This window comes from Sceloporus occidentalis, unplaced genomic scaffold (genome assembly GCF_023333645.1).
Source record: "Sceloporus occidentalis isolate IW3139 unplaced genomic scaffold, rSceOcc1.0.p SCAF_2, whole genome shotgun sequence".
NCBI classification, from domain to species: domain Eukaryota; kingdom Metazoa; phylum Chordata; class Lepidosauria; order Squamata; family Phrynosomatidae; genus Sceloporus; species Sceloporus occidentalis.
The window spans coordinates 121,302,956-121,310,115 of NW_028316982.1; the positions used below are offsets into that span (position 1 = coordinate 121,302,956).

A 7,160-nucleotide genomic window follows, 5' to 3' on the forward strand; every position below is an offset into this window, starting at 1 on the left:
TACAATGATAATTTACAAGCAAACAGCTATACTAGTTCAGCAGAGATTAAGCTGGCACACACGTGGCAGTATTAGGGCCAAACAGCTTTAGTCATGAAAAACATGACTAAAGCAGCAATAGTAGCACCATGTTCTACCTACACCAAGATTTTAAACTCCAAGAAACAGAGATAAATTTGGGATGGTCAAAGAATGTGGAATAGTCACCTAGGACCCAATTGATCAGGAACCTATTGGCTGTAATCCAGTTTTTTATACAAAAGTATAACATAGCTATAAATATATTTTGAACCAGGATCAGATTTCAGGGTTCATCTCTTTTAAGATAGGTTGCAAGTGTCCAGCCTAGCTTTATTTGTCTGCTGAACCAGTATAGCTGTTTGATGTAGTGACTTGCAGGAATGTGATTACTGTGGCCTTACCACTATCTGGAGTCATGCCCACGTAGACATATTTCCATGTGCTGACTTCAGACATGCTTTTCCTTCCTGGCACCTGTTGACATTTGCAGTGGAGAACCAGAGTGTACAATCTAAGAAGCAAAAGGCTCTACTACTATTGCAATGCTACATCTTGATGAAAGAAAGACTTTGGGTGCATTTACACCATAGAAATAATTCAGTTTGACACCACTTTAACTGCTGTAGCTCCATCCTATGGAATCCTGGAACTGGTTGTTTTACAAGGTCTTCAGCATTCTCTGCCAAAGAGTGATGGTGCCTCACAAGACTACAACTCCCAATATTATGTAGGATGGAGCCATGGCAGTTAAAGTGGTGCAAACTGCATTATTTCTACAGTTTAGATACACTCCTGGTGTGTTTCACAGGACCCAGGGCTTTTAGGCCTGCCACATCCAGAATGCTGTTGCTGGATTCTCTACAGATCCAGAAAAGACTGGCCAGACACATACGAAGTCTGCACATTGTTTCCCACCTTATTCTATCTTGAAAAAAAAATGTCTTCAAGTGCATGACTCAGTTTTCTTAACTGATTTGCTTGCAGTGCCTTTGGTTTTGTTTCAATGATCAAAAGGCGTTTTTGTTCTCAAATGAGCACATTTCATTCTCATCCTGCAGAAATATACACTGGGGAACAAAAAGGTGAAAAATAGCTTGTTTGTCACATCAGTGCACAAGCCCTTCTTTCTCCGGAGCATGCCCAACAATAAATTCTTGATGGGAAGGCTTCATTCTTGACATTTATCTTGGCTAGCTCACACCACATTCTCATGCAGCAAATTACAGAGAGCGAGAGAGAAAGAATGAGAATGAAAGGAAGGTTAAAAGGCAACCATTCACATTTGATGAGGATAAGAAAAAGTGTCAGGCTGGCAGCAGTCAAACACCATTATGGTTAGCACACACCTTAAGTACAGTCTTGCAGCAGGACGCTCACAACAGAGAGCTGAGGTTTGCTGATATCTAAAACCCATCACTGCCAGCTTGAAGAATGCTCTGACCCAGATCTACAGCAAAGCCCTACTTTTTTCCTTCTCTACTTGTAATCAGTTGTGAAGTTGCAGCTGATGGATTTAAAAAGCAGGAGCAGATGGATGAACCACTAACATACCTAGGCTATAAGATGAATTATTTGTGCCATGTGCAAGGTAACTTCCTTACAAACCAAACAGAAATTAATTGTGTATGGCAATGCTGCTAACAGCCCTCTGAGAAATAAAACTGAGCCCAGTCATCCCTACAACCAGGGAAATATCCACTCTGAGATGGTCCAGCTGAAGCTGCACCCCAAGGCTAGACTCCAAACCCCAACAGCATAGTATTAGAAAGTGGCAGATGAGTAGGGAACACCAAATTGGTCTAATGTCAACACATCCAAGGGGGGGGGGTGGATGTAACCATGGGCATAGTTATAGAGGCTTGGTTTGTTGTTTTTATTTTAAATAAATATTATCCTTTTATACAGTAAAAAGTTTATTATAAGGGAAGCAGAAATAGCCTAAATTGTATTTCTGTAGTCATGGTGGGGGTATGATTAAAGGGAGTTTAGAAAGCAAAATTGCAGGTGCTCAGAGTATTTGTCCACACTATAACAAGATCAGAATCCTCACCTCTGCACAAGTAGTATCCTTCTTTTCCCCTTCTTGGGGGCAGAAGCTATCTTGGGAGGCACAGAGCAGACCATGTTACCCATATAATGTTGCAGTAACATCTAGGTGCCATTTCCCATCCTTCAGCATTTTCCACTTGAAATGGTCTCCAAGTAGAGAACACAAGGCAAAAAGTCAGTGGTGGGCCAGTTATGGAGTGTATCTCAATGGTGAAGGCCCATGACTTCCCCAAAGAATTAATCTCCACTAGAGCTGCAAACCTAATCAGATGTGTTCAGAAGTAGGGTCCAGTCAAATCAGTGGGACTGCAGACCAGTTTAGACATGATGTTTTCCAGATTCAGTGTGGCTAACTGGTCTTTGTCCCCAACTACCCAGCAACTGTAACATTTTTCATTTTTGCTCAGCTCACATGTGACCAACATTGTTACGCCAGCAATTGGTCCAGGCACCATGTTTATATATTCTGGCATGTAATAACTTATTAAACACGGGAGCTGGACAGAGTGCTGAAGTGGGTAAGTGGTTCTGAGTGGAAGGAACCACTCTTTCTACATTTGACTTTAGTGTTGGGCTGATTATCAAGTGTTGAAGGTTTGCTACGTACCTGCAAATGTCTCAAATTGTCAGGGACAGCCCCAATTAATCCTCTGTAATCCCACTTTTTCTTCTTCTTTTGAAATATCCCAGTTTCTCTCTCACTTTCCCCCTTGTCCTTGATTTACTTTAGTTTCTGCAAACAGAGTTCGAAGTGCAAAAATACTCTACCCTCAAGTTAGCAGGAGGGAACAGAAAGGATGGGCAGTGGGCTCAGAAAAAATACAAATGCCTACAGCCTCTTCGAGCTTGTGAATTCTTCCTCATTAATAACCTTTGCCACCTTCACTACACTCTGATGCTGCTTGACCATATGTGTCCTAGTTTTCATTTGTGAAATGTTGGAGGGTATGCCTAAATACCCTAAAGGCCACACACTGTGTTTGAGCTTGGAAGCTAAGCAGGGTCAGCCTTGGATAGGAGATCACCAAGGAATACCAGGTGCTGTAGGCTATATTTCAAATGGAGAAACTGGCAAAACCACCTCTGATTATTCCTTGCCTAAGAAAACTCTATGAAACTCATGGGATTGCAGTAATTCAACAGGTGACCTTAAGGCGCTCACACACACACGCACACACAGAGAGAGCTATACAACTTTGTAATATCTGAAAATGTGCAAGTAGAGTTGAAAAGTTTGTGATCAGAGACCACCAGGGAGTCCAGGAAAGGCTTTTTAAATAGTAGCTTAAGCACTGCCTCTTTTAGGCAAGATGGAAGTCGGCCTTCCCTAAAGGATGCATTAATTATGTGCTTTAGCACATATCTCTCCCCTGGACAGCCAGCCAAGATGGGCAAGGATCGAGAGAGCAGGTCATCTTTTTCATACTTCCAAGGAGCTTGTCCACCTCCTTGGTACTCACCGATTCAAATTGGTCCAGTATAACAGTATTCAAGGAGATGCTGGATACCTCTCCTATCACTTCTGCATCAATACCAGCATCCAAGTCAGCTCTTATCCGAGAGATGTTATCCACGAAGTGATTATTTAAAACATCACAGCAGGCTTTAGTTGGTTCTAATAGAGGGTTCCAGGTGTGGGGACAGTTGTGTTAAATCCCTTACTACCTGGAACAGCTCTTCCGGACGACACTTCGCAGACACAATAGATGCAGGATAGAAAGACTTCTTAGCTGTATCTATTGCCACTCCATAGGATTTAAGAAAACACCTATGGCACTTCTTGTCAGATATGAGTCGAGTTTTTTGCCAGCAGTGCTCTAGTCGTTGTCCAGTAAACTTCATCCTTCTAAGATCTTCTGTATACCAAAGGTTACAGTTGAAACAGGTTGGAAAGGATGCTTGGGAGTGATTGTGTCTATAGCCCTGGTAAGATCATTATTCCAGGTATTAACCAGGGTTTCAACTGAGTTGCCGACATTACCAATCAGTGAACCCTCTAGGGCTTCTTGAAACCTAGTAGGTCCCATCAACCTTCAAGGGTGGACCATTTTCATAAGTCCTCCACCCCCAACCGAGGGAATAGTGGCCTTCAGTCCAACCTTGACCAGGAAATGATCCATCCATGACAATGTGGAGATATTGACTACTTCCACCCATGCATATTCCTGTTCCGTGCAAAGACCACATCAAGGGTATGACTTGTGCAATGCGTACGCCCAGAGACTATATAGGATAGGCCCATGTTTGTCATGGAAGCCATGAACTCCTGAGCAGCACCTGTTAAGTCTGTTAAGCTGGCCTCAAGGGGGATATTGAGGTCACCCAGGACAAGAAGCCTGGATGACTCCAACACCAGCTCCGAGACCAGTTGTGTCAGCTTGGCTAGGGAGCCTGTTAGGCAATGGGGTGGATGGTATACCGACCAAATCCTCAGACTATCCCTAGCCTATGGTTGGTATATGATAGTTAGAAAAAATGTGTGTCAGTGTGTGTGAGTCAAAAATAGGGTTACACAATGTAGATGGATTAAGGGAAAATATAATTAAAGGAACTTGTAACTGCTATGTTAAGATCTTCAAGAGAAGTTTTTAAAAGTGATATATATTTTGGTGTAGTTAGACAAATTGATTAGAATGTGTATGAATATGGCAGTAAAACTGTTTTAGTTGAAAAAAGACGGAAATTTAACATTATGCATGTTGTGGAGGGATTGAAGTTGATACATTTACCAGAAATAGATAAGTTTTTTGTTTTAATTAGAGATTTTTAGTGGTAATTTCTAAACACTGGAACTTTGTCGACTTTTTGCTATTAAAAACAAAAACAAAATGACTTGGTGACAATGGGTTTTGATGATCAGAATATGCCAGTTAGAGAAGTAAGAGTACTTTTTTTTTTGGTTTGGTTTGGTTTTAAGAGAGAAATGTAAAAAATGTAGAACAACTAAAAGGAAGATTGAATTAGCTTTTTCCCCTGTTCCTTTATTTCTTTGTTGTTGTTGTTTTTCTCTTCTTGCTTTCCCTTTTTATAATTTCTGTAGTTTCAATATTATACTGCAAAACTTTTAATAAAAAGACTTAAAAAGCAAAAGTAGTTTGCATTTCACTAATTCAGTGAAGGAAGAAGAAAGGACTGAGTCAAGCAAACTGCTGCAGCCTCTGCTAGCTTGTGTGTTCTTCCTCATTCACAGCTTTTGCCATTTTGAACATACTTTGGTGTTGCTTCGCAACATGTGTCAAAGTTTTCATCTATGAACTGCTGAAGGGTACACTGATCCAGTGGAACTACTTTGGCCTGATTCAATTTTTTTTCCCTTCTACCATTATTACTCAGGCAGCAGTAGCCCTGAAATGACCTCCAAAACAAACACAAAATGCTATTTTTCAATGTGTTCTGCTGTCTGAGTCATTTGCTGTATGTGTCATAAAGACCTCAGAGAACATGGGTGGGGACAGCTGGGAATGTAGCCATTCAGTTCAAGGGGAAACACAGTATGGACTAAGCTATAGGAAACAGTAGGAGATTGCTGCAGGGATGGGAGTAGCAACTTCAGTATTTGCCAGGGTTGCCAAGTACATACCGGAACAGAGTGCATCATAGAAGGAGAAAACAGCAGGAAACACACTGCCTTTGATATAGAGGTGAAGAATGGGTAGGGCAGTGGCATCCCTAGGCCCAGTGTCACCCAATGCAGAGGAGGGGCTGCCAGGGGGGCAGTGTGATCTCCTCTGCCTCCTCCGGTCACTCACTTAACTGCCCGCTTACCAAGACTACTGAGGAGCAATTAGGCAAGTGGGGCAGTGAGGGGAACAGAAGCGGTGCATTTGCCTCTTCACCGCCAGGTTTTGTCCTGAGGAAGAAGTCTGGCAGGGGTGATGCTAGAAGGGGTATGCTTGCTCCTTCTCCCTTACTGCTGCCCTACTCCTTCCTGAAAGAGGAGTCTGGCATGGGTGAAGCCAGGAGGGGTGCACTTGCTCCTTATGCTTCACATCTGCTGCGGCTTTCTTTTGAGGCAGGAGCCTGGCAAAAGCAAAGCCAGGAGGGGCATATTCAACCCTTCTCCTTCAATGCCACTGGGCTTCCTGCTAAGCAGCGAGTCTGGCGGGGTGAAGCCACTACCACAAATTATGCAATCAGGTTTCCCACATTTGGGGAAATCGCAGGGGTCACTACACCTACAATGGATGAGCCTCACCCTGAGCAAACCACCTTCAGGATCATGGTATCTTTCTTGCCAGGTATCTTCTCTTGCTTCTTCTCCCACATGCCCCTGTCCCTACCTGCTGCCTGGCCAGACCAGAAAGGGCTGGCAGGCAGCGGTGACCTACCTTGCCCTCCCTCCATCCTCTCCCATTGCCTTATGCTCTCATCCAGCACCCACCCATCCAGGACTGCTGGGGGCATCATGGGCAAGTGAGGCAGTGGGAGGGAACGTATGTTGTCCCTCCTCCTCTTCCACTGCTATGGCTTCCTCCTGGTAGAGAGCCAGGGCAATGGAAAAGAAGGGGCAGGTGTAGCAGCAGTGGACTCCACAGAAGGAGGTGGGCCCAAGAAGGTGTTCTCCCTCCTCTGAAGTGGCAGCTGGTGAGGACCACACCCCTGCATCCTCCTAGTGATGCCACTGGGGTAAGGTGAAAGTAGAAACCAATTTTTATTCCTGCTCCCTTCCCATCTTTTCTAGTCAACATTTTCACACAGATTTGGGGTTTCCTGGTATTTTTGGGTGGTTTATCTACAGATGACCTACAGAGGGAACTGGACAGGAGGAGAGTGTCTCTCTTGGTCCTGCTAGACCTCTCAGTGGCTTTCAATACCATCGACCATGGTATCCTTCTGAGTACCTTTCTGGGATAGGACTTGGGGGCATTGTTATGCCATGGTTCTGGGCTTTCCTGGAGGACGGACCCAGAAGGTGGTGTTGGGGGACTCCTGTTTGACTTCTTGGCTGCTGGTCTGTGGAGTGCCACCAGATTCTGTTTTGTCCCCCATGTTTTTTAACATCTACATGAAACTGCTGGGAGAGGTCATTCAAAGCTTTGGGGTGAGGTTTTACCAGTATGCGGATGACACCCAGCTCTATCTCTACATAC

General features: G+C 43.9%; 1 pseudogene; it reads right to left on the reverse strand.

Annotated features, from left to right (window-relative positions):
- Positions 1-6,168: 6,168 nt before the first annotated feature.
- LOC149318941 (U1 spliceosomal RNA) lies at positions 6,169-6,316 on the reverse strand (annotated as a pseudogene).
- Between the last annotated feature and the right edge of the window lie 844 nt (positions 6,317-7,160).